This window comes from Carcharodon carcharias, chromosome 25 (assembly GCF_017639515.1).
Source record: "Carcharodon carcharias isolate sCarCar2 chromosome 25, sCarCar2.pri, whole genome shotgun sequence".
Lineage (NCBI taxonomy): Eukaryota > Metazoa > Chordata > Chondrichthyes > Lamniformes > Lamnidae > Carcharodon > Carcharodon carcharias.
In genome coordinates this window covers 42685983-42713172 of record NC_054491.1, presented here as the reverse complement: position 1 = coordinate 42713172, position 27190 = coordinate 42685983, and the positions used below count along the sequence as shown (strand labels likewise).

The 27190-nt window shown below is 48.4% G+C and overlaps 1 long non-coding RNA gene across 1 annotated transcript in view; it reads left to right on the top strand.

Annotated features, from left to right (window-relative positions):
* LOC121269515 overlaps positions 1–24358 on the top strand; it is an 86913-nt gene extending 62555 nt beyond the window's left edge. The window contains exon 3 of the long non-coding RNA XR_005941365.1: positions 24277–24358. This is a non-coding gene — a long non-coding RNA (uncharacterized LOC121269515). The remainder of the gene's footprint in view (positions 1–24276) is intronic.
* The last annotated feature ends 2832 nt before the right edge of the window (positions 24359–27190 follow it).

Genomic DNA, 27190 nt, shown 5'->3' with positions numbered 1-27190 from the left:
AGTTTAGAAGAGTGAGGAGTGACTTGATTGAAGTTTACAAGATCCTGAACGGTCTTGACAAGGTGGACATGGAAAGGATGTTTCCTCTTGTGGGTGAGTCCAGAACTAGGGGGCACTGTTTTAAAATTAGGGGTCACCCTTTTAGGACAGAGATGAGGAGAAATATTTTATCTCAGAGGGTTGTGCAACTTTGGAACTCTCTGCCTCAGAAGGTGGTGGAGGCGGGTCATTGAATATTTTTAAGGCAGAGGTAGATAGATTCTTGTTAGACAAGGGAATCAAAGGTTATTGATGCGAATGTGGAAATCGAAACACAAACAGATCAGCCATAATCTTATGGAATGGCAGAGCAGACTCAAGGGGTCAAATGGTCTACTCCTGTTCCTATTTCGTATGCTCATATGAGGAGAAACTTTTTTATGCAGTGAGGGTCTGGAATGCACTGCCTGTGAGTGTGTTGGAGGCAGGTTCAATTGAAGCATTCAAAAGGAAATTCGACTGTTAGCTGAAAAGGAATACTGTGCAGTGTTATGGAGAGAAGGTTGGGGAATGGCACTCAGGGAGTTGCTTATTTGGTGAGCTGGTGCAAACATGATGGGCCAAATGGCCTTCTGCTTGGCTATAACAATTCTGTGATTCTGTGCATATATTGGTAGGCTCAGTGGAACTAAGATCTGAATGCTGCTCAGCCACGAGAAACATAGCTAACCCCACTAAAAAGACAACAGAGATTTCATAAGGCACGTCCATCAATGGGAAAGATAAATCATTCTCGAGGACCTCAATTTCCAAGAGATCACTCAGTACTGCAAGGGATTCTTTCTCCTCACTTTCTAGGAAGAGCCAATTCAGACCCAGCAGGTCTTCATGGGGATGATCACCGTCTGCTGCAGTGCCGTCTGTATCTGTCAATTCTGGCCTGACTCTGTGAAGAACTGAGAGATTCAGCACTTCAATCTCCACCCAGGGTCTACCGGCTGGTGTCTCTGGGATGGAAAGGAACTCACTGTTGAATGCATAAACTTTGTCAGCTTCGGAAAGCTGAGTTTCCACTGCATCTAAATAAAAGGTTGAACATTGTTGCATGAAAGACAGTGAATCATTTTTCTAGAATTCCTTGAAGTATGTCAATATCTCCAATCAACAAGAACGTATATTGCTTGTGAAGAATAGAGAGAAGCAACGATCTGTTGGCCCTTGGAGCTAAGAGAAGCAATATTCCTGCCTTTAATTGGAAGGTCTATTTCACCTATAACTTGAGGTCTGATGGATGAAGGGTCATTGGCTGAAGCCAGTCACGGTCACCTGCTAATATGTTAACAGCAGCTCCAGTATTAATTTTACAAGTAGTGTTGAAGCCTTGAACTTGGACTGTAACTGATCAGTAGTCTGGATTAAAAGTTTAGGACTGGGCGCATGGAGGCACACCTCTGATCAGTGCCCCAGATCGGGGGTGCACCGCCATTTTACGAGACATCTGCACAGATGCGCGATGCGCTCCCTGTGCAGGGTGGGTTGGGGGGGGGGGGGTTTACTGAGCTGAGAATGCGCTCTTTTGCGCACATGCGCACGAAAGAGCAACTCATCTCCCTGAGGCTAAGTGCTGCCTCAGGGAGATCGGCTCCACAATAAACAAATGTTAAACACAGAAAATAAAATTTCCCAGACATGTCTCCTCATGTGACACTGTCACATGATTTGGGACATGTCCATAACTTTTATCAACTTTTTAAAAACCTACATGAAACCCCATCCCACCGGTCGATGAGGTTTCAGGCTTTTTCTAATGCCCGCCAGGGCTCCCAGCCTACCCAACAACCTTAAGGTTGGATGAGCAGGTCCTTTAAATACTGCAATTAGTTTTTAAATGTCCTCAATTGGCCATCGACAAGTTGGAGGGTGCACAGCTGATTCAGCTGCACCCCCCCGCCCACCTGAAAATTGAAATGAGGCGGGTGACGTCGGGAGTTCAGCCCGATATCACCCAGGGTCGTTTTACACATCGGTGAGCGGGCCCTGCTCTCTGCACACTGACTCGGAAATCCTGGCCCAGGAGTTAATGTAGGTCAGTGAGAACAGGGGTGATGGGGTGAACACAACTTTGTGTGATTTAGGACATTGGCAGCAGAGTCTAGATGAGCTTAAGGTTATGGGTGGGAGGATGGGAGATGGGAGGCTGGCCAGGAATGTATTTACATAGTCAAGTCTAGGTGGAATAAAGGCATGGATGAGGGTTTCAGCAGCAGATGAGCTGAGCCAGGGATGGAGTTTGGTGATACAGAATAGTTGAGCTGGTGGTACAGAATTTGTCATCAGCCCTTGACAATGTTACCAGTGGGGTCCAAGGAAGGCTGTTTTATTGAATATCTCCATAAATAATCTTGAGCTAGAGTTACAAGTGCAAATGTTATGAAGTTAATGAACGAGATAGGCTGCAAAGCTAAGCATGAGGAGCCACAGGAGGATTTGAATCTACTTGGGAATTGACAGGTGGCAGACAAAACTCAATTTAGAACAACGGAAAATGGGTCATAGGAACAGGAAGTGGTCATTCAGCCCTTGAATCTGTTCCACAGCTGTGTTAAATCATGACTAATCTGCTCTTCACTTCCAGTTAATGCCTTTGATCCCTAGCGCTTGAAACCCTGTGGTCAGTTGGTAGCGTCCTCACTTAGGAATCCAAAGCTTGCAGGCTCAAGTCCCACTCCAGAGACTTGACCATGCAAGGTAGGCTGACACTCTGGTGCAGTACTGAGGGAATGCTGCACTGTCAGAGGTGCTGTCTTCCAGATGAGATGTTAAACTACAGTAAAATATCCAGTGGCACTATTTTTAAGCAAGAGATTTCTCCCTGGATCCTTGGCCAAATTTATCTCTCAACTAAAATTACTGAAACAGATTATCTGCTCATTATTGCATTGCTGTTCGTGGGATCTTGCTGTGTGCAAATTGGCTGCCACATTTCCCAAATGACAACACTAACTATATTTCAAAGATATGACATAGAAGGTTTTGGATCATCCTGAGGTAATGAAAGGCATTTTGAAAATACAACTCTTCCTTTCATTTTTACCAAATAAAAATCTATAAATCTCAGTTAATTGACCCCCCCGTATCCACAATCTTCTGGACAAGAATGATTTCTTTCTCCTTTTTGTGGAACTTGCTTCTTGATTTCTCACTTTTATTAATTGTTAAATTATGCCCCCTTATTTACATGGGTACAAAGTATATAGAGAGAGGATTGAAAAATAAATAGTGTGCATGGAAAATGAGAGAGACATGGGGGGCTTGATCAACAATAAATGCAAAAGACAAGCCTGAAGCATTTGCAACAATCTTCAGCCAGAAGTGCCGAGTGGATGATCTATCTCGGCCTCCTCCTGAAGTCTCCAGCATCACAAATGCCAGTCTTCAGCCTGAAGACACTGGATACAGCAAAGGCTATGGGCCCTGACAACATCCTGGCAATAGTACTGAAGACTTGTGCTCCAGAACTAACTGTGCTCTTAACCAAGCTGTCCCAGTACAACTACAACACTGGCATCTACCCAGTAATGTGGAAAATTGCCCGGTATGTCCTGTCCACAAAAAACAGGACAAATCCAATCCAGCCAATTACCGCCCCTTCAGCCTACTCTCCATCATCAGCAAAATGATGGAAGGTGTCGTCGACAGTGCCTTCAAACAGCACTTCCTCAGCAATCTCCTGCTCACTGATGCTCAGTTTGCATCCTCCAGGGCCACTCAGCCTAGCACAAAGGAAGATTCTTCTTTTATTCAGTCTTGATATGTGGGTGTCACTGGCTGGGCCTGCACTTATTGCTCATCCTAATTGCCCTTGAGAAGGTGGTGGTGAGCTGCCTCCTTGAACTGCTGCAGTCCATGTGGTGTAGATACACCCACAGTGCTGTTAGGGAGGGAGTTCTGAGATTTTGATCCAGTGACAATGAAGGAGGGCAATATATTTCCAAGTTAAGATGGTGTGAGGCTTGGAGAGGAACTTGCAGAAGGTGTTGTTTCAATACATCTGCTGCCCTTGTCTACCTCAATGATAGAAGTTGCAGGTTTGGAGGGTGCTGTTGAAGGACCCTTGGTGAGCTGTTGCAGTGCATCTTTTAGGTGGTTGTTGGATCCAGTGCCCTTTGGTTTGTTGGAGCTAAAGGATCTGGGTTTTAACGCTTGTCTTAGGGTGACCGAGTCAGTACAGAGACAGAGAACATCAGGAGATCGTTGTTAGAATAAACATATGCTGTTAATTTACAAACTAAACTCAAAATCTATACTTTTGTGCTCACAACATCAAACTCTGTCTTCACTTATCAGTGACTAACTCAAGACTCTCTCACAAAGAGGTATCCTGCGCTACTCTGCTATTGGGCATTAAGATCATGTGACCTTACATTACAATACTCATCTTAAAGGTATATTACAAATCAGGTTACTACAGTCTACACACTGCTACCACTGTACATGCATAGGACTGTGGTTATTGGAGGCTAATCACCTCATTCCCAGGACATCAGTGCAGGAGCTCCACATGGTTGTCCTAGGCTCGCCCAACTTTGAATGCTTCATCAATGACCTTCCCTCCATCATAATGTAAGAAGTAGGGTCACAAACCTGCTTGAATTTCGCTGATGATTGCACAATGCTCAGTATCATTACCAACTCCTTAGATACTGAAGCAATCTGTGCCAATATGCAGCAAGACTTGAGCAACATTCAGGCTTGTGCTGATGATTGGCAAGTAACATTCACACCACATAACTGCCAAGCTATGACCATCTCCAACAAGAGAGAATCTAACCATCACCCCTTGACATTCAATGGTATTACCATCGCTGAATTCCACCACTATCAACATCCTTGGGCTGGGTTACCATTGACCAGAAACTGAACTGGCCAGCCATTTAAATATTATGACTACAAGAACATGTCAGAGGCAGGAATCCTGAGGGGATTAACTCACTTCCTGACTCCTCAGAGATTGTCCACCCTCTTTAAGGTACAATCAGGAGTGTGGTGGAATACTCTCCATTGGCCTGATAAGTGCAGCTCTCACAACACTCAAGAAACTTGACACCATCCATGACAAAGCAGCCACTTGATTGACACCCCAGCCACCAATTTAAACATTCAACCCCTCCACCACCAATGAACAGTGGCATAGTAGTGGTGTAACATCTACGAGATGCAGTGACTCACCAAGGCATCTTCCAGAGCATCTCCCAAACCCGTGACCTCGAACATCTGGAAGGACAAGGGCAGTAGACACATGGGAACACCATCACCTGCAAGATCCTCCCACCCCCCCCCACCCCACAAGCCACTCACCATCCTGACTTGGAAATATATCGCCGTTCCTTCAATGTCGCTGAGTTAAAATCCTGGAACTCCCTTCCTAAGAGTGCTGTGAGTGTACCTACACCACATGGACTGCAGTGGTTCAAGAAGGCAGCTCACCACCACCCTCTTCTGGGCAATTAGGGGTGGGTAATAATTGCTGACCAGCCAGCGATGCTGACTTCGTATGAAAGAGTTAAAAAAAAATCACAATAATTTTAAGTGGCATTGAATAAAGCACATCAGATTTTGGGATGTGTTGGTATTAACGGCCATTATTAAGTTGAAATATTGAGGTAATATTGCCACTTCATAAACCATTGGTGTGAGGGCATGAAGGGCTTGGATTATGAACAATTATGTAAATTGGGCGTGTTCTGACTGAAAAAGAGAAGGCTGATTGTTGTTTTTAGAGTTCTGAGAGGTGTGGATAGTGTTGACACTAACAAGCTGTTTCACCCTGTCCACAACAGCAGAACCAGAGCATGTGGCCTGTGTGTGAAGGGGGTAAATACAGAATATTCATTTGTGGTGACAATATTTCACTGAGTGAATGGCCTATCAAGTAGGAAAGCAGTGGAAACAGATAGTATCCATTCATTCAAATTTGTTTCACAATTTAATATTTTGGGAGAAGTGTCACTGGAGACTGGACGTGTCATAGTGCAATGTGCTTGGGACGAACAGGTGAATTTGGACCTATGGTTCCTAAAGCTTTCCAGCGTTGTGGCTTTCCTTGTGTCAGACCTAAACCTGATGTTGATTATTGATAGGGATTGATTGTTGTAATAGTCAACAACCCCATTATTATTGTGATTTGCAACTGCAGCATGGTCCAAGGCAAATTGGATGATCTTTTCTCGGTTAGGAGTTCCAAACAATGCTGTTCTGAGGAAATGCTGCACTTGAAGGAAACATCAGCTCCAGTGCCACATGAGGCTTTTGTGGGTTAAGAGATGGTCGTGAAATCTTGAATTGAGTGAGTAGGAGTCCTGAAGGTTGCAGGTCTGAGGCTATTTTATTCAAACACTCTCCTGAAATGTGATGCCATAATTATACTCTGACAAGGGCAGTCTGCTCTCCATGAAACAGATTGCAACAGTTTGCAAATGGCTGACCTTCAACCCCTTCAATGACTGAAGCCCCCAAGCCTCCCTCGCTCTGTGTATTTCAGGAGCACCCGTGGTGTGCAGGCTGAAGATTTATGTTACAGAAAAAAGCTGTTTAAATGCTTTGACTTTTATTGTTGCACTCACCCTTTTCCGGGGTCTCGTTCAGCACTGCACTCTGTGCTTAACAAAATAAAAGGAGCTGGTTCTGTCTGAAAGAATTTGATCTGTGTTACTGTTTATTTGCCAAGGGAGAGGCGAGGGAACTGTTTATTGATGGAGTTCATGCAGATCACAGCTTGGTTATATTTTTAGAGCTGCATTTACAATCAACCAATTGGTAAAGGGGCACATTGTAGTCACATTTGGATTACACGGATCCAATAAAAAACACAAAATCAGCTTGAGTTTCAACATTATGCGCTCAGTTTTGACTTGTTAGTTTGTCTCATTCATCATAGATACTGGCCTGGGTTTTAACTCCCCCTGTCCGGTGGCTGCTGGATGGAGGAGGAGGAGGTGGGCACGAGGATTGGGACCATCAGGTAAAGTAAGGCTTAACCCCTCTTATCCTGCTGCCCTCTCATAACCTGTTCCTTTCAACTGGCTAGCGGGACACCCGCAGGGGCAAAGCGGGGTCCTTCTTCCAGCAGGTAGAGCAGATTTGGTGATATTATTGGGCCTCAACCTGCTATGTCACTCCGAAGCCTTGAGCAGGAGGTCAGCGGCTGCTTTTCCATAAGGGAATCGAGGGTCCAGGGAGACATGGGCAGCTGGATTTTATTTGTTTACATTTTCTCGAAGGCCAAGAGGAGCAGGAGTGAATTCTACGGGCCTTTGCCCTTAACTCACCATAACCTCCTCACAATTACCTCCTGTAACCTCCACAAACCGCCACACCTCCTGAGGACCGTGCGCACACACGTTCCCAAATGTGCCTCCCTGAAACTGGTCGGGTTTGACCAAGAACCACAGAAAATTTATTCAAATAAGATGACGGTAAAAAAAAATGAACTAAATCAAAGCGTTGACCAAACTTTGGGACAGAGCAGTGTTCTCCTCCAGTTCTGGATGTTTCTGTGTTGCTATGCTAATAAGAAATCATCACTGAGTTCAGGAAGTCTAAATCCCAGACAGCCATTGCTGTAAAAAGCATCACCAGCCCTGGCTCAATGCTAGGATTGCGAATTGTGATGAAAGGTATTCCTAGAGGTTTTACCTCATGGTTTTCCCCACACTCCAGCCATTAGTTGGCCACACCCATCCTTGTGACGTGCTGTCTTCCTACACCAATTATCATTCCCCGATGTTTGACTGACAGCCAAACAAGCTTTTCTCCCTTTTTTCAATATTTTTTCCATTTGATAAAGAAAAATGTTCAAAGAAAATGACAAAGATAAACAATCTTTTTTTTTAACGTCCTGAAAATTTTTCTCCAGGGTTACACACGTCCATGACCTGGAGACTGATCCTCAATTCCTGGAGACTCCAGGCCAGTCCTGGAGGGTTGGCAACTGTAAATTGTAACTTCCTTATGCCTGGGTCAGGAACTTGTGAATTCAAATTCCATTTCAGAAAGTCTGTTCTTAGACAAAGTAGGCTGCCCATTCAGTGCTGGCCAATATCTACTCGCAACCCAACATAAAAGCAGGTTAGCCTGGTCATTAATACATTGCTGTTTGTGGGACTATGCTGTGTGCTAATTTGTTGCTGCATTTCCTATTCTAACAGTAACCACATTTCAGAAAATTGGCTTTGAGGAAGAAAGACTTGTATTTATAGAGCAATTTTCTGTGACCTTTACACATTCAAAATGTTTTACAACTAATGAAATGCTGCTCTGGGCCTCACAGGGAAGCCTTGGGCATCCCTTAACCCAGGCTTCCCCTTACCTTTCCTGCAGCTTCCCTCATTCTTCAAGCCCCCAACCCCTTTCCCCCACATTACAATTCCTACAGGTTCCCAACTCCAGCCTGCTGTCCCTCCGTCCTGCTGTCCCTCCATCCTGCTGTCCCTCCGTCCTGCTGTCCCTCCATCCTGCTGTCCCTCCATCCTGCTGTCCCTCCGGCCTGCTGTAACTCCATCCTGCTGTCCCTCCGGCCTGCTGTCACTCCATCCTGCTGTCACTCCATCCTGCTGTCCCTCCATCCTGCTGTCCCTCCATCCTGCTGTCCCTCCGGCCTGCTGTCACTCCATCCTGCTGTCACTCCATCCTGCTGTCCCTCCATCCTGCTGCCCCTCCATCCTGCTGTCCCTCCATCCTGCTGTCCCTCCGGCCTGCTGTCACTCCATCCTGCTGTCCCTCCGTCCTGCTGTCCCTCCATCCTGCTGTCCCTCCATCCTGCTTTCACTCCATCCTGCTGTCCCTCCATCCTGCTGTCACTCCATCCTGCTGTCCCTCCGGCCTGCTGTCACTCCATCCTGCTGTCACTCCATCCTGCTGTCCCTCCATCCTGCTGCCCCTCCATCCTGCTGTCCCTCCATCCTGCTGTCCCTCCGGCCTGCTGTCCCTCCATCCTGCTGTCTCTTTGGCCTGCTGCCCCTCCATCCTGCTGTCCCTCCATCCTGCTGCCCCTCCATCCTGCTGTCCCTCCATCCTGCTGTCCCTCCATCCTGCTGTCCCTCCATCCTGCTGCCCCTCCATCCTGCTGTCCCTCCATCCTGCTGTCCCTCCATCCTGCTGTCCCTCCGGCCTGCTGCCCCTCCATCCTGTTGTCCCTCCATCCTGCTGTCCCTCTGGTCTGCTGTCCCTCCATCCTGCTGTCCCTCCATCCAGCTGTCTCTCCGTCCTGCTGTCCCTCCATCCTGCTGTCCCTCCGGCCTGCTGTCCCTCCATCCTGCTATCCCTCCATCCTGCTGTCCCTCCGTCCTGCTGTCCCTCCATCCTGCTGTCCCTCCGTCCTGCTGTCCCTCTGGCCTGCTGTCCCTCCGTCCTGCTGTCCCTCCATCCTGCTGTCCCTCCATCCTGCTGTCCCTCTGTCCTGCTGTCCCTCCATCCTGCTGTCCCTCCATCCTGCTGTCCCTCTGGCCTGCTGTCCCTCCATCCTGCTGTCCCTCCGTCCTGCTGTCTCTCTGTCCTGCTGTCCCTCCATCCTGCTGTCCTTCCGTCCTGCTGCCCCTCCAGCCTGCTGTCCCTCCGTCCTGCTGTCCCTCCATCCTGCTGCCCCTCCATCCTGCTGCCCCTCCATCCAGCTGTCTCTTTGGCCTGTTGTCCCTCTGGTCTGCTGTCCCTCCGTCCTGCTGTCCCTCCATCCTGCTGTCCCTCCATCCTGCTGCCCCTCCATCCTGCTGCCCCTCCATCCTGCTGTCTCTTTGGCCTGTTGTCTCTCTGGTCTGCTGTCCCTCCGTCCTGCTGTCCCTCCATCCTGCTGTCCCTCCATCCTGCTGACCCTCCATCCTGCTGACCCTCCATCCTGCTGCCCCTCCATCCTGCTGTCCCTCCATCCTGCTGTCCCTCCATCCTGCTGTCCCTCCGGCCTGCTGTCACTCCATCCTGCTGTCCCTCCATCCTGCTGTCCATCCATCCTGCTGTCCCTCCATCCTGCTGTCCCTCCATCCTGCTGTCCCTCCGGCCTGCTGTCACTCCATCCTGCTGTCACTCCATCCTGCTGACCCTCTGGCCTGCTATCCCTCCGTCCTGCTGCCCCTCCATCCTGCTGACCCTCTGGCCTGCTGCCCCTCCATCCTGCTGTCCCTCCATCCTGCTGTCCCTCCATCCTGCTGTCCCTCCATCCTGCTGACCCTCCATCCTGCTGCCCCTCCATCCTGCTGTCCCTCTGGCCTGCTGTCCCTCCATCCTGCTGTCCCTCTGGCCTGCTGTCCCTCTGGCCTGCTGTCCCTCCATCCTGCTGCCCCTCCATCCTGCTGTCCCTCTGGTCTGCTGTCCCTCTGGCCTGCTGTCCCTCCATCCTGCTGTCCCTCTGGCCTGCTGTCCCTCCATCCTGCTGTCCCTCCATCCTGCTGTCCCTCCATCCTGCTGACCCTCCATCCTGCTGCCCCTCCATCCTGCTGCCCCTCCATCCTGCTGTCCCTCTGGCCTGCTGTCTCTCTGGCCTGTTGTCTCTCCGGCCTGCTGCCCCTCCATCCTGCTGTCTCTCCGGCCTGCTGTCCCTCTGTCCTGCTGTCCCTCCGTCCTGCTGTCTCTGCGGCCTGTTGTCTCTCCAGCCTGCTGTCTCTGCGGCCTGCTGTCTCTCCGGCCTGTTGTCTCTCCAGCCTGCTGTCTCTCCGGCCTGTTGTCCCTCCGGCCTGCTGTCTCTCCGGCCTGTTGTCTCTCCGGCCTGTTGTCTCTCCAGCCTGTTGTCTCTCCAGCCTGTTGTCTCTCCGGCCTGTTGTCTCTCCGGCCTGTTGTCTCTCCGGCCTGTTGTCTCTCCGGCCTGTTGTCTCTCCAGCCTGTTGTCTCTCCGGCCTGTTGTCTCTCCGGCCTGTTGTCTCTCCAGCCTGTTGTCTCTGCTGTCTGTTGTCACTCCGGCCTGCTGTCACTCTGGCCTGCTGCCCCTCCAGCCTGTTGTCCCTCCGGCCTGCTGTCCCTCCGTCCTGCTGTCCCTCCATCCTGCTGTCCCTCCATCCTGCTGTCCCTCTGGTCTGCTGTCCCTGCGGCCTGCTGTCCCTCTGGCCTGCTGCCTCTCCGGCCTGTTGTCTCTCCAGCCTGTTGTCTCTCCGGCCTGCTGTCTCTCCGGCCTGTTGTCTCTCCGGCCTGCTGTCTCTCTGGCCTGTTGTCACTCCGGCCTGCTGTCTCTCCGGCCTGTTGTCTCTCCGGCCTGTTGTCTCTCCGGCCTGCTGTCTCTCCGGCCTGTTGTCTCTCCGGCCTGCTGTCTCTCCGGCCTGTTGTCTCTCCGGCCTGCTGTCTCTGCGGCCTGCTGTCTCTCCGGCCTGCTGTCTCTCCGGCCTGTTGTCTCTCCGGCCTGTTGTCTCTCCGGCCTGTTGTCTCTCCGGCCTGCTGTCTCTGCGGCCTGTTGTCTCTCTGGCCTGTTGTCTCTCCGGCCTGCTGTCTCTGCGGCCTGCTGTCTCTCCGGCCTGCTGTCTCTCCGGCCTGTTGTCTCTCCGGCCTGCTGTCTCTCCGGCCTGTTGTCTCTCCGGCCTGCTGTCTCTGCGGCCTGCTGTCTCTCCGGCCTGCTGTCTCTCCGGCCTGTTGTCTCTCCGGCCTGTTGTCTCTCCGGCCTATTGTCTCTCCGGCCTGTTGTCTCTCCGGCCTGCTGTCTCTGTGGCCTGCTGCCCCTCCAGCCTGTTGTCCCTCCGGCCTGCTGTCTCTGCGGCCTGCTGTCTCTCCGGCCTGCTGTCTCTCCGGCCTGTTGTCCCTCCGGCCTGCTGTCTCTGCGGCCTGCTGTCTCTCCAGCCTGTTGTCCCTCCGGCCTGTTGTCTCTCCGGCCTGCTGTCTCTCTGGCCTGTTGTCTCTCCGGCCTGCTGACTCTCCAGCCTGGTGTCTCTCCGGCCTGCTGTCTCTGCGGCCTGTTGTCTCTCCGGCCTGCTGTCTCTGCGGCCTGCTGTCTCTCCGGCCTGCTGTCTCTCCGGCTTGCTGTCTCTCCGGCCTGCTGTCTCTCCGGCCTGTTGTCTCTCCGGCCTGTTGTCTCTCCGGCCTGTTGTCTCTCCGGCCTGCTGTCTCTCCGGCCTGTTGTCTCTCCGGCCTGCTGTCTCTCCGGCCTGTTGTCTCTCCGGCCTGCTGTCTCTGCGGCCTGCTGTCTCTCCGGCCTGCTGTCTCTCCGGCCTGTTGTCTCTCCGGCCTGTTGTCTCTCCGGCCTATTGTCTCTCCGGCCTGTTGTCTCTCCGGCCTGCTGTCTCTGTGGCCTGCTGCCCCTCCAGCCTGTTGTCCCTCCGGCCTGCTGTCTCTGCGGCCTGCTGTCTCTCCGGCCTGCTGTCTCTCCGGCCTGTTGTCTCTCCGGCCTGTTGTCTCTCCGGCCTGTTGTCTCTCCGGCCTGTTGTCTCTCCGGCCTGCTGTCTCTGCGGCCTGCTGTCTCTCTGGCCTGTTGTCTCTCCGGCCTGCTGACTCTCCAGCCTGGTGTCTCTCCGGCCTGCTGTCTCTGCGGCCTGTTGTCTCTCCGGCCTGCTGTCTCTGCGGCCTGCTGTCTCTCCGGCCTGCTGTCTCTCCGGCCTGTTGTCTCTCCGGCCTGTTGTCTCTCCGGCCTGCTGTCTCTCCGGCTTGCTGTCTCTCCGGCCTGCTGTCTCTCCGGCCTGTTGTCTCTCCGGCCTGTTGTCTCTCCGGCCTGTTGTCTCTCCGGCCTGTTGTCTCTCCAGCCTGCTGTCTCTGCGGCCTGCTGTCTCTCTGGCCTGTTGTCTCTCCAGCCTGCTGTCTCTGCGGCCTGTTGTCTCTCTGGCCTGTTGTCTCTCTGGCCTGCTGTCTCTCCAGCCTGCTGTCTCTCCGGCCTGCTGTCTCTCCAGCCTGCTGTCTCTGCGGCCTGTTGTCTCTCTGCCTGCTGTCTCTCCAGCCTGCTGTCTCTCCGGCCTGCTGTCTCTCCGGCCTGCTGTCTCTCCGGCCTGCTGTCTCTCTGGCCTGCTGTCTCTCTGCCGTCTGTTGTCTCTGCGGTCTGTTGTCTCTCCGGCCTGTTGTCTCTCCGGCCTGTTGTCTCTTCGGCCTGCTGTCTCTGCAGTCTGCTGCCCCTCCGGCCTGTTGTCTCTCCGGCCTGCTGTCCCTCTGGCCTGCTGTCTCTGCAGTCTGCTGTCTCTATTGTAAGGGTTTGCTCTCTGTCTCACGAAGTGGTCTGGAGGGCTGTGTGGTTGAACATTGAGTGTTAAATAGTAACACGTAACTATGTACCTCTTCAGAACATACCCTTAACTAGGTTAACTAGGTGCTATCTCCATGCTGGCTTCTGCTAGCCTCTACTGTAAGCAGCCACTATCATGTCACTCTCTACTTCACACTCTGGGTGGTACTGTTCCCCAGTACCGCATTAATCTTGCTATACCACACACCCTTATATGAGAGTCTTTGTGGCCTGCTTTCCCTCCTGTCTCACCTGTCTCTGCGGCCTACTGTCCATGCTGTGCCTGCTGTCTGCGATTGGCTGCTTCAAGCCATTAAGCTGCCGATCTGCTGGATTTGGGTGGAAGTCTGATGAAAGTGCTGGTGATGATCAGCTGGGCTTCCGCTTCCTCAGACTCTCTGGGGCTGGCCAGCCAGTTTGGAGTTTGCGTGCACACAATACACATTAGTGCCCACACCTTGAAAATCAGAGCCTGGGTCTGCATTCCTTCAAATGTAATCTTGGTGAGGGAAGTTGCTTCCATTTTAGCTTGAGCCACAATGGGTGGTGGGAGGTGGACATTTGGCATTGCACAGTGGAGGATGGCATTGTCTAATGGGCTGAATGTTGGGCACTGGAATGAGTGTTGGGTGGACATTGACAATTGAGCATTGGGATAGGGCCATTGGTTTGGGGGCTTTGTACAGTTGATGTTGGATTGGGAATTGGGCAGTAAGCATTAGGTTGTGGACATTGGGCCTTTCAATCTTATCTCAATCTGGCCCTCTGAGGAGAGCAGATGTGTAGTTGTGCTGGAGAGTGCGGATAGCTAAAAGCTCATCTCCTTCTGCCTGGTCTCCCTGCAGGTATGGTTCTGTTTTCTCCTTTCTCCTGTTGCTATTACTCTTCCACTAGAACTGCAAGAAGCGAATCTCACTCCAGATGTTGCCCCAGTGCCTGCTGTGTTGTCCCAGCACAGATGTTGGCTTAGTGCAAGTGCCATCCTAATGCCACTTGGTTTGGTATCTTCTTCTCCATGCTCCTGACCTTTCCCTTACCCGTACACATGGAAGGAGTTTACCTGCACACTCTCAGACAGCAAGCTCGACAATCCATCCAGACTGAAAGTGAAGATAAAAATGCAGCATGCCTTGGTCTGAGATCTCCTCGACATTCATGATGCTGCTCTAGGCACTCACACTGAAACTCAGCTACAAATACTCACAGATTGTCTCCTCCATCCTATAACTTATTCTCCATGACTACAAGTGTCAGGAAAACCATGGTTATGGGCAGAGTGTTACATATCCACCCTTAATCACACTGAATAATACCCTGCTGGAGATGGTTAGCAGTTTCTGCTACTTTGGGTCCATGGTGGCAGCCAATCTGTCACTTGATGCAGAACTCGGTAAATGCACAAGGAAAAACTGTTGCCACCTTTGGCCAACTCTTGAATTGTTCATGGAATAACACCCAGCTGACTCTTAGGATGATTTATGAGGCCTGTGTTCTCAGCACAGCTAGCAAGAAAGGAAGCTCAATAACTTTCACCTCCACTGTTTGTGGCACATTCTTGCCATCTCACCGAAGGACAAAATCATGAATACGACAGTCCTCTCAAAGGCAAAGCTCCCAAGTATATCGGCACTCATCAAACAGAGGCAGCTTCATTGGATCGGGCACCTCCGCGGGATGGAAGATGGTCACATACCCGAAGATTTTCTGTTTGGTGAGGTAGGTGGAGCCAGATGACCAGTCGGGCACAAAGGCCCCACTTCAAGGATGTTTGTAAGCGTAACATGAAAGCCCCAAACATTAATTCCTGCACCTACTGGGAGACAGAGTCTGTGGACCAGCATGTGCTACCATGACGCTCTGTGGCTCCAGCAGCTGGACAACAGAGGTCAGCAGCAAAAGCCACAGCCCACAATGACACCTGATAACCACCACACACAGAGCACATGTGGCAGGACCGGCCTCTCACAGATTGGTCTATTCATCTATCAGTAAATGAAGCTACCCCATTCACATTGGATTTTCTCCATGTCTATTATTTGCATAGCTGGAAGGATGCTGACGCTGCAGGTGCTACCCTAATTCAGGTGTTGTTGCAGGTGTTATTCCAGTGCAGCTGTTATCCCAGTGCAAGTGTTGTCCCAGTGCAGCTGTAGTCCCAGTGCAGGTGTTAACCCAGTGCAAGTGTTATCCCAGTGCAGGTTTTGTCCCAGTGCAGGTGTTATCCCAGTGCAGGTGTTATCCCAATGCAGGTGTTGTCCCAGTGCAGCTGTTATCCCAGTGCAGGTGTTAACCCAGTGCAGGTGTTATCCCAGTGCAGGTTTTGTCCCAGTGCAGGTGTTATCCCTGTGCATATTTTGTCCTAATGTAGGTGTTTCCCGGTGCAAATGCAATTGCCCCAGTGTGAATGGATTGCTCTGCATGGCATTTCTCAGTGTCACAAAAGCCTTTGACTCTGTCAACCATGAAGCCTTATGGTATATGCTCCTCCAATATGCCTGCCCTCAGAAATTTATCACCATCCTCTGCCTACTCCACAGTGACAAGTAAGCTGTAACCCTTATCAGTGGAACCAGAAATTACTCTCAGAAGTGGAGATAATCTACAGAACAGATGGGAAACTGTTAAACCTACACTGCATTCAATCCAAAACCAAAATCACTCCAACTTCAGCCATCACGCTCCAGTGTGCAGATGATGTTTGTGTGTGTGTGCTCACTCAGAAACTGAGCTCCAGGTCTTCTCCAAAGCTTATGAGAAAATGGGACTTTCACTAAACACCTGGAAAACTAAGATCCTCTTCCAACTAGTTCCCACAGCACAATACCTGCCCCTGTCGATTGAGATTGACAGCGAGACCCTGGAAAAAGCGGATCACTTTCTATATCTTGGGAACCTCCTCTCGATGAAATCCATTATCGCATCCAATGTCCCAGCTCAGCCTTCGGCCAGCTAAAGAAAAGATTTTCTGAGGGCTAGGATATTGAACCCAAGACTGAGGTGCTGGGTTACCAGGCAGCAGTGATCCCCGTGCTCCTATATGTGGCAGAGTCTGCTGATTGCACATTGGACATATCAACTATTTCAGAACCCATCGACCTGGAGTGCAAGGCAAGACATCCTGGATCTGGAGGGACTGCTAAAGGAGAATTTGAGGCAGTCATGATGATTTTATCACAGAAAGCGGCCAGTGATCTCATTCCAGTGTCTGTCCCTGAGCTTGGTGTCTCAGCAAGTTTTGGGGTCATTGAAACTTAATTCCCCCTGTGGGCCACTGAACCAATCGGCTGGTTTGCACACTGCTTGATTTTACTTCCTATTGATTTGAAGGGAAAGTGAAATTGGTCAGTGTGTAACACAGGTTAATCTGATCAGGACAGTTCTCTAAGAGTGAATGAGATTCAAATCCCTCCATACAGACTGTGAGGTGGAACCTGACATTGTGCGATGTGTAAACTGGGTGACAGTGAGATGGCAACCACTTTGTATCGTTCTTGTGTTTGATTTCATAGAATCATAGGATGGGAAGGAGGCCATTTGGCCCATCATGTCCATGCTGGCTCTCTGAAAGAACAACTCAGCTAGCCCCACTCTCCACCTTTCGACCTAACTCGGCAACTTGTTTTCTTTCCATGTAATTAATCAATTCACTTCTGAAAGCCTCGATTAAATCTGCCTCCATCATACTCTCAGACAATGCATTTCAGATCCTACCACCTGCTGCGTAAAACGTTTTGCATTTTGTTGCTGGTGGATCTTTTGCCAGTCATCTTTATGTTGGTGTCCCCTCCTTCTCGACCCTTCCACCAAAGAGAACAGTTTCTCCCCGTCTATTCTGTCCAGACTCCTCATGATTTAAAACACTTCAATCAAATCTCCTTGCAATCTTCTCATATCCAAGGAGAACAGCCCCAGCTTCTGCAATGTATCCACAAAACTGAAGTCCCTCAGCCCTGGAGCCATTCTGCACCCTCTCTAAAGCCTTCACTTCCTTCCTCATGTCTGGTGCCCAGAATTGGACACAATACTCCAGCTAAGGCCGAAATTCCTTGTACCTTATGAGTCAACGTTTTGCTCCTGACTTGGGAGCAGGTGCCTTGAATCTTCAGGTTTTTGTTCTGGAGGAGTGGTGCTAATATAAATTGGGACCATTGCACATGGAAAAAGCTCAGAGGCTGCCACAAGTTATGCTGGGTGACATGGCAGGCTGATTATAACCCAGGGACTTCATCCTAGTTACAATGACACATAAAATACACTCTTCTTACCCAATCAATGCCAACTCATGCTACTTCATCCCCCCACCCATCTTCCATAGCCCATCATAGCCTCCATGTCAACCGATGCCCCTCTACCCAGCCCATGGCCCTTATAGCCCCTATGCCAACTTAGTGCCAACTCACACCAACCCATGCCCCCACAACCACCAACATTTTCTCTTAGACCCTCTATGCCAACTCACCCAGTATCCGCACTGGGCAGACCTAAGGAGGCCTGGTGAAATAAATGAAATAAAGTTAAATAAATTAATAAAATAATATCCTAAGTGTCTATGGCAGACTTCATTATATTTAAAAAAACACTCTCATTGATAACATTTAAATCCCTTCAAGTACTTAACCCCTTATAAAAACAAAGATTTCCTTCAAGTTCTTAATTCACCTATTAAAATAAACATTTATGTTCATAGCTTCTGTCACGATAATGAAGGAAAACACCAAATTACATCTGGGAAAATTGGACTTTAAAAATAAGACCTGAGTTTTTAAAAATGCACACAAGTCACTGGCTAGAATGCTGCAGGGTGACTCCCTAAGAGGTAATGGAACACCACCCTGTTTTCAGACAAGTACTTCCAAAGACATCCAGAAACTAATTGCTCACTCCTGTAGAGACAATGGGACATACTGGGAGATGAGTATCATTTCATCAAGAAATCCTGTGAGCAATGCGCAGACAGATTTGTGAACTTGCTTCCCATTTGGAATATACAAAGAAGGGGTTAAAAGTGAGATGAAAAGCTGCCCTGATGTCTGTCTGTTGGTGGGCATTCTAAGAGAGAGCAAGTGCTGGAAGTTTGACTCAGAAGTAACAGCTGTAAACAGTACCGAATGCAAATCACCATTTTGCAGGTATCCCGATCTCTCTCCCTCTCTTGTTAGGAAATAGAGAAAGTTTAAGTAAATTATATTTGTATTTGTGGGTGTTAGGAATGAGTTTTAGCTTTAATGTTTAAGTTTGATTTGTATTTCTGCATCTCTGTGTTAAGAAAGTTCAAATTGAGTTTTAGTTTCACTTTAAAAAGGTGCCTGCATTTCTAATGAGAGTTTTATGACTCTAAGCTAAGTAAAGCAAAAGAGAATAAAAGAAACCCTGAGCTATTGCCTGGCAACAGGGGTCCAGAGAAATAGGTACCTACCACAGACACACACAGAAGAATCTAGAAACAGCAGTTTGATTTGAAAGCTCTTTGAGTTGAGTTGGTGTTGAAAGCTGCCAGGAGAGACTGGAGCAAAGGCGATAAATAGCCAGTCCCAAGCTAAACAAAAGACCCCAAAATCCAGGGAAGTGGAATAGGAGAAAGTCCCAAAAAGACTCCTAGTCAAAGGAAGGGCAGGAACCTGGAAATGGCCCTGTTCAGTGAAGTTAAGAGTGAGGGGAAGAGCTTCAGATTTAAAGAGACAAAAGCTGCAGAAAGAAGATTTAAAGTGAGAACAGTTTGCAAGAGGCCAAAAGATCCAAAGAGATGGCTAAAGGTCTGTAATTCTTTGTTCTGGACATGAGAAGCAGTGGTGTACTGTTGATGGCTGAGTCAGTGAGAGAGAGTGCATGGAAGAAAACTTTAATGCATGGGGTTACCCAGGGAAGAGGAACATCAGAAGGAGAGCTTGAAACCCTGGAGGTGAATCCTTGCAGAAGGCGTCTGAGAGAAAGCATCGGTTTGGGAGAAGATTCCACTGGGGGGTTCCTGGAAAGTGGAAATTGGAAACCCTCATGTGAAAGATGAAGTTTGATGAGACCAGTTGGCTCATAGTGTGACAAGCATCTGGTGGGAGTTGAGGAGAGATCCATAGTATCTGGTTGAGGTGGCATCTGTCACCTGGTTTAAGAGGGTGGTGTGTCTGACCACAGGGTGCCAGCTGGTTTATATGAAATGTACTTATTGTGAATATTAGAGTATATGATAGCTTTTGCAACTTGTGTTATCCTTACAAATTTGTATATATGTTTAAAGCTATAGTTCTTGTTAAATGAATGTTTTATTCTTTTGTTAAAAGTTCATTAGCTGACTCCGCTGGCTCTGTACAGTCGTCACTCTCCACAAATCTAAACAAACAATTGAAAGTTAGGATTTATCAAGCTGGAATCAGACTTGTCCAGAGTAACATCTGCTGGGAACATAGTCTACCAGAGTCAATTCTACTGGAATCTCAAATCACAATACTCAATCACTTACTCCTCATGAATCAAGGATTGTTCCATATAGCTTTTATATATGTATATATATATATATATATGTACACATATATATATTCACTTACTTCAAGCTAAATTCTTACTTTTAACCTGCATGACCATATAAGCATGTGTTTTATCCTTTCTTGCCTTTAGTAGTTAATAAACTTACTCTTACCTTTAACTCAATAAAGTCTTAACAAATTGGCTCCTTCTAAACCAGAACGATTGGATCTTGGAAAAACACATCCGAAAAGGGAATCCTTTTTAGATTAAAGCTTGTTGCGGCCGACAGATGGATGGGTTGAATAAAGACAGGGAGCCAGTTCATCCCTCCTCACCCAGGGTGTAACAATTTGGGGGTGTCCCAGCCAGATAGTGGCAAATTGAGGGGTCTCGCCTGGATCAACAACTGTGGGGAACCTCACCTGGGGGCAGGTCATAACAAATTGGAACACTTTGTCCAGGATTTGAACAATTTGGGACCTCAGAGTCTGGAATATTTTTTTCCCACAGACGAAATAAACAAATTAGAGTAGGGAAAGTAAATTGTCCTTTTGAAATCAATTTTTTAGGAACTGCAAAATGACTTTCTTGAGTCTGTACTGCTGAAGAGTTAAAATATCCACTTTTGATGCCAGTACCTTTCTAGCAGAACCAGAAGCAGTTACTTTTGAGGTTCTATAAGTTCTTTCCCTCAAAGAGTTAAAAGAGTCAGCGAGATGTTTAGGATTAGAATTTTGGCTGAAAACCAGAAAGCCTGAAATTGTAAAAAGGGCGGCCAGTGGCCTTGAGGTGGAAAGTGAGGATGGTGACATGGATAGCATAGCAGGAGAGAGATTCGGATTGGAGAAGTGGAAATTAGAATTTCAGGAGAGAGAAAAGGAAAGGGAATTTCAGGAAAGGGCACGAAGGGAAGAGTGAGAAATTCAGGAGAGGGAAAGGGGAAGGGAGTTGTAACTAAAACAGCCTGAACTGAGGAGGAGGCATCCTGCTGGGTCCCTTAAAGACAACACTAGCTCAGACTTAAGGATTGAGGCAACCCGGTTTGCTTATCTAATCCCTAGGTTTGATGAAGCAGAGGTGGAAGCCTTCTTTATAGCCCAGCAGTTAAAGTGACCAGTCCAACAGTCGTCCCGATTACTGCAGAGTGAGCTTTCAGGAAAGGCCCACGAGATTTACTCCCTCCTGCCTGAGGAAAGTGGCACTGACTATGAGGCAGTGAAATGGCTAAATTAAGTGCGTACCAGTTAGTGCGGAGACACGCCGTCAGAGATTCCGTACCCTCAGGAAACGGCCTGACCAGACGTACCTGCAATTTGAAAGGTTTAAGCAACTTGCTTTTGACCAGTGGGTGCGGGCACTTAAAACTGAAACTGCTTACAGAAACCTCTGTGAAATAATTCTTCTTGAGGAGTTTAAAAACTCCCTGCCCCTTTGCAATAAGAACACACCTAGAGGAGTGGGGGTGGTGGTGGTCACAGGGCCAGACAGGCAGCCACACTGGCTGACAATTATGAGTTGATCCACCAACCGTTGTTCCAGAAGAGACCCTCCCCTAGTCACCCGCAACCAACTGGGAAGGATAGAGGTGGGGGGAGAGAGCAATAGGAAACTGAGCACCCATGGGAGAGAGGGAAATTCTGGGCTCCCTCCTCAGGACAGAAAGTGTGGTGCTGAAATGAAAAGTGAAATCAAGAAGCCTGTGTTTTAATTGTCGGATGGTAGGGCACGTCCAGGCCAACTGCTGGAGGCTACGTGGGAAACCAATGGGATTTATTGGGGTACATACACCCTATGCAGAGAATGGGAGTCAGTCAGACAGCATGGCAGACCAGGTATGGCTGTGACTGTGGCTGCACATCCCTGTGGGGGCACTCCTGAGAGTGTGGATAAGGTTAAACAAATCCCTGAGGGTTACTGGGATTTTGTATCCGAAGGCAAGGTGGCCACATTTCCCCAGGGTGAGGGAGGTAAGCCTGAGGGATCCAGGGGCAGCCAGACTCTACTGCTGGGAAAAGGCATGACCTTCCCACCAGAGAGTGCCAAGGTGCTGGTAAAGGAGGGTACATGCCCATTCCGCTATACAGGGTGCATCTGGAGTGCAGCCTTGTATCGGGGCCAGTGACCATGGGAGTCATCCCCATTTTACCTGTAGAAGTGGGGCCAACCTGCTCCTCGGCAGCGACCTGGCAGGGTCAAAGGTAACAGAATCCTCAGTGTCTCAGGGAAGGCCATTGAGGTCAAGGAGACCAAACAGCTGCAGGAGAAAGTGCCGGACATTTTCCCTGACTGTGTGGTAACCCAGTCTATGGTGTGACAAGTTCCAACAGAGGAAGCTGAAGTGGCATCACAGACAGAAGACCCTCCGGTTTGCTTATCTCAAACCTTTTTTGGAAGCCTAGAAGACCCGAAGGAGGTGATGAATAAATCTCCCTCGGTAGTGACCCAGCAAGCTGACCCGCAGTTAAAAACATTAGCTCAGGCTGCTCACAATGGAGCTGATGCAGAAGCAGGTCCCTGAATGCTACTGCATTAAAAATGAGGTGCTGATGAGGAAGTGAAGACCCCCTCACAGACCTACAAATGAGGAGTGAACAGTGACCCACCGAGGTACCGTGAGGACATCTTGCAGCTATCTCGTGAAACCCTGAAGGCTGAGCGTGTCGGTATACGCAAAACCCAAACCCACATCAGCCAGCAATTCTGTGGCCACACCCCCACAGGGGCATAGTATGGTTTTGCAGAACCTGCCACATGTGTCAGGTTGTGGGAAAACCCCAACCTGCAATATGACCTGCATCTATGATTCCAATGCCTGCTTTAGGGAACCATTCAGCAAGGTGTTAGTGGACTGTCTGGGACTGCTACCCGAAACAATAGGAGGGGCCTCAGGTATACCCTTGCCAACATGGACATAGCTACCTGTTTCCCAGAGGCGGTTCCCCTGAGAAACCATACCTGCCAAAACAGTGGCGAGGAAAATGACCCAGTTCTTTACCAGGTATGGTCTACCCAGCGAGATCCAGCCAGATCAGGGCTCAAATTTCATGCCCAAGATATTCTAGGAAGTCATGAGTAACCTGGGCATGACCCAATTGAAGTCTTCAGTGTATCACCTGCAGTCCTGGGGTGAGGGGAGGGGGCACTAGAATGATACCAAACTCTAAAAACCATGATCCAGGCATGACTGGGATAAAGGACTGGATTTCCTTCTGTTCACTACCAGGGACTCACCCAATGAGTCCACAGGGTTTACCCCGTTCGAATTAGTTTACAGACACCTAGTATGAGGGCCTCTGAAACTAATAGAGGAGAGGTTTTTAGAGCAGAAGGAGGCTCTCTCAACTTTGGATTATGTAACCATGTTCCAGGAGCAGCTCATGAAAGCCTGCGAGGTGGCCCAAGAGCACTTGAAAATCTCCCAGACAGCTATGAAAAAACAGGACAACAGACACGCCAAGACCTGAACCTTTCAGCCAAGTGACTAAATGTTAGTACTCCTACCAATACCAGGTGAACCCTTACAGGATCAGTTCAGTGGCCTGTACAGAGTAACAAAGCAACTCGGGGAAGTGAACTATCTAATTGAGACCCCAGATTTGAGGAAAAAGCAAAGGCTGTTTCATGTCAACATGATAAAGTGATATCACAGTCGAGCAGGGGACAATCAGGTAACGGTCTGTCCCATTGCCACCGACCCGGAGGGGGAGGGTAGCTGTGGGGATGAATTGGCAGCCTTGTCCAATTGTGTCGTGTACCTGGACAACCTCCTAGTGTACAGCAAACCTGGGAAAACCACTCAGAGCAGCTGAGGCCTTCTTCCAGAGAGTGCGGTCAGCTGACCTAGTGGTCAACCTCACAAAGAGCGAGTTCACTAAGGCTAAAGTGACCGATATTTGACAGATACTCCTCAGGACTGCCAAGGTACAGGCTGTAGTCCAGTTTCCCATTCCCACCACAAAATGGGAATCATGAGGTTCTAGGGGATGTAGGGGTTCTACCACAAGTTTGTCTCAAACCTTAGCACAGTAGCCTCCCAAGTGACAGACCTCCTACAGAAAAAAGCATAGGTAGTATGGACCGAGAAATACCAGACAGCTTTCGAAAAGCTGAAGACCCTTTTAATAGGTGAGCCTGTGCTCACAGCCTGGACTTTAATCAGGCATTTAAAGTAGCCATTGATGTGAGTAACATCAGGGTAAGGGCTGTCCTCCTCCAGGAGGACGATTCCGGAATAGAGAGATCAATCCGGTACTTCTCTAAAAAGCTCAACAAGCTTCAGAAATGGTACCCAACAGTAGAGAAGGAGACTCTTGGTTTATTATTAGTTCTCAGACACTTTGAGATATATGTCCGAAATGGGTACAGATAGACCACAGTCTATACCAACCCCAATCTGTTAACTTTTGTGGAAAGTTTTAAGACCCAGAATGCCAGGTCACTCTGTTGGAGTTTGTCCCTCCAGCCACATAGAAAAATCACCCACATTCTTGGGAAGTCAAATATGATTGTGGAAGCTCTGTCCAGAACTTAAAGGAGCTCAGTTAGAACCGGAAAGTATAAATTAACCATTCCTAAAATAATGTATGTGTGTATGAGAGTGTTTTGTTGTTTATAAGTTTTCCTTTTTTTGTAATGAAATGAGAATGAATCTCATTTTATTCCAGCGAGAAGGAATCGTGTTATGACCGTGAAGGAAAATCCGAATTGCATCCAGAAACATTGGACTTTAAAAAGAAGACCTGAGTTTTTAAAAATGCACACAAGCCATTAGATGGAATACTGCAGGGTGACTCCCTAAGAGGTAATGGAACCCCACCCTGTTGCCAGACAAGGTACATCTAAAGAGATCCAGAAACTAATTGCTCGTTCCGGTGGAGACAATGGGACATAATGGGAGATGAGCATCATCTCATCAAGCAATCCTGTGAGCGATGCCCAGACAGATTTGTGAATTTACTTTCCACTTGGAATATACAAAGGAGGGGGTTAAAAATGAGCTGTAAAGCTGCCCTGGTGTCTGCCTGTTGGTGTATGTACCGAGATAGAGTAAGTGCTAGAAGTTTGACTCAGAAGTAACTGCCATACACAGTAACACTGTAACTCGCCATTTTGCAGGTATCCCAATCTCTCTCCCTGTCTACTGAATTCAACACTACTGGGGCCATGAAACCAACGATTCATCTATTTGAGTCAATTCTACTGGAATCTCGAATCTGACTATTCATCTACCAGAGTCAGTTCTTTGGAATCTCGAATCACAACGGCTATAATAATTCAAGGACTGTTCCCTGCACCTTTTTGTAATATATACATTTATATATTCATTTATTTCAAACTAAAATCTTACTTTTAACATGTATTATCATATATGTATGCATTTTGTGTTTTCTTGCCTTTAGCATTAATCAATTTACTCTTACCTTTAACTCAAGAAAGTCTGATCTAATTGGCTCCTTCAAAACCAAAATGATTGGGTTTGGGAAAAAGCTCTCTGTGAAGGAAATCCTTTTTAGATTAAACCTTGGTGCAGCAAATAGAGTCGAGGGACTGAATAAAGACAGGGAGCCAGTTCATCCCTCCTCACCCATGGTATAACAATTTGGGGGTGCCACAGCCAGATATTCACAAATTGAGTGGTCTCACCTGGATAAACAACTTTGAGGAACCTCACCTAGGGGTGGGTTGTAACACTCCATATCAAAGACAGCTAATCTTTATATAACCATTTGGAGCTGTCAATCAAACTGTGAATTTACAGGCTCCCCACTGGGTCAGGCAGCACTAGTTCTATAACAATAGCCCTCAGGCTTATATCAACACATGGTGAAATAGCAAGCACTGATTTTTTTCAAATGCAGGCTGGATTTTTTTTGAAACATTTAAAGGGCCTGGGGTTTTAAATGTCTTGACAGTTTGACAGTTTAACAGAGCTTATCCACTTTTTACACATATTTACACCTACTCTTAACTATCCCTTATGGTACCTGACCTCTCCAAATACTCCATTGGCTTTAGAAATTTTTCTCAAATGTTTTGGAGATGTCTTGGAAATCCCAGAAACAAAACTTGCTTCTGTTTGAAGGCAGCTGTTCTTTGACATGTGCATCTGCTTCTGTGAACCATGGATATGCAAAATGCCCCCATTCCCCTCCGGCCTGAGGGAAATAATGGATGTCAGATGTTTGGAATTGTGGCTCAGGCACCATTTTGACTAAGGAGAGGAGCCGTTCTGTTTTTGCAAAAGGTTCAGGCTGTGGGGAGGATTTTCCACACCTGTCCACCGCTGGGATTGTCCGGTCCCACCGCAAGTCAGCGGGCTTCTGGCTGGGGCGCTGCTTCACCCGCAGTGGGACCCGCCCGCAAGGGGGCCGGAAAATCCCGGCCTGTGTCTCTACTTACGAAGCCCAGGATCGCAAAAGCCCTTTTGACCACTTTCTCAACCTGTCCTGCCACCTTCAATGATTTGTGCATGCATAACCCCAAGTCTCTATGGGCAGAATTTTCGGCGGGTAAAATGATGCGTGGTGACATTGGGCATGCGTCCTGAGTCACTGCGTGTCATTGTCGACTGCGCTCCCGCTGAACTGTCAAAGGCCTATTAAAGCCAATTAAAAACTAATGAAAATAATTAAATGAGCTGCCCGTCCAACCAGGAGGCCTTCGCATTTATCATGAAACCTCACCCACGGGCGGGATGAAGTCTCATGAAGGTTTTTAAAGTTTAGTAAAAATTTGTAATAAGATTTATTGATATGTCTCAGCTCATGTGACACTGTCACATGAGGGGACATGTCTTAAAATTTTTTTTTCTTTATTAAAATTTTCCAAAATCAAACTAATCTCCCTGAGGCAGTTCCTTGCCTCAGGGAGATTTCTGCGTTCTTTTGCGCGCATTTGTACAAGAGCACCTCACCCAGGCCTGTGCCTGTTTCCTGGACACTAGTGGTGGCTCTTCCTTACTGCAAGAGCTGACAGCAGCTCACCAAAGAGAATTTCATCTGAATACGACCTCTCATTGACAATCCTTCGTTATTACTGTCATCCAATTGCCTTCTTCCAGCCCAACCTTATGGGTTTTGCCCTCACATCAATACAAATATAAACAAAATGACAACTCTAGGCAAAAATAAAACTTTATCAAACAACCTGTGTAATAGTTAGCAGAAAGGTTTAAGAAATAAACTTTAGAGCCTGGCTTTTCTGCTTTGTTCCCCCATCCTAATACTGTTGTTAGGATGTTTCCCCAATGCCTACAGTTTGAGCTGGGAGGCTGTAGATCTGCCATTTATGATGAGCCAATGTGGATGGTCTTTGAGGGACCATCTCAGTTGCAGCTGAGGTTACCCCTCCCAATTGTCCGTGTGGTACTACCAGGGACACTGGCAGAACCTGGGGAATGGTGAGCAACGGGCATCTCTCCCTTGGAGCTAGAGCTGCTTTCCTGGATCTGTGCCTGATCACGCCAAGGGCTCTGCATGACAACAGGGTACAGAAGTGAGTTGATGCTCTGGGATTACCCATCAAGGATTTCCCAAAGCCAAGGTGGCGGCTGCCTGAGCTCCCATGGCTGCTGTGGGA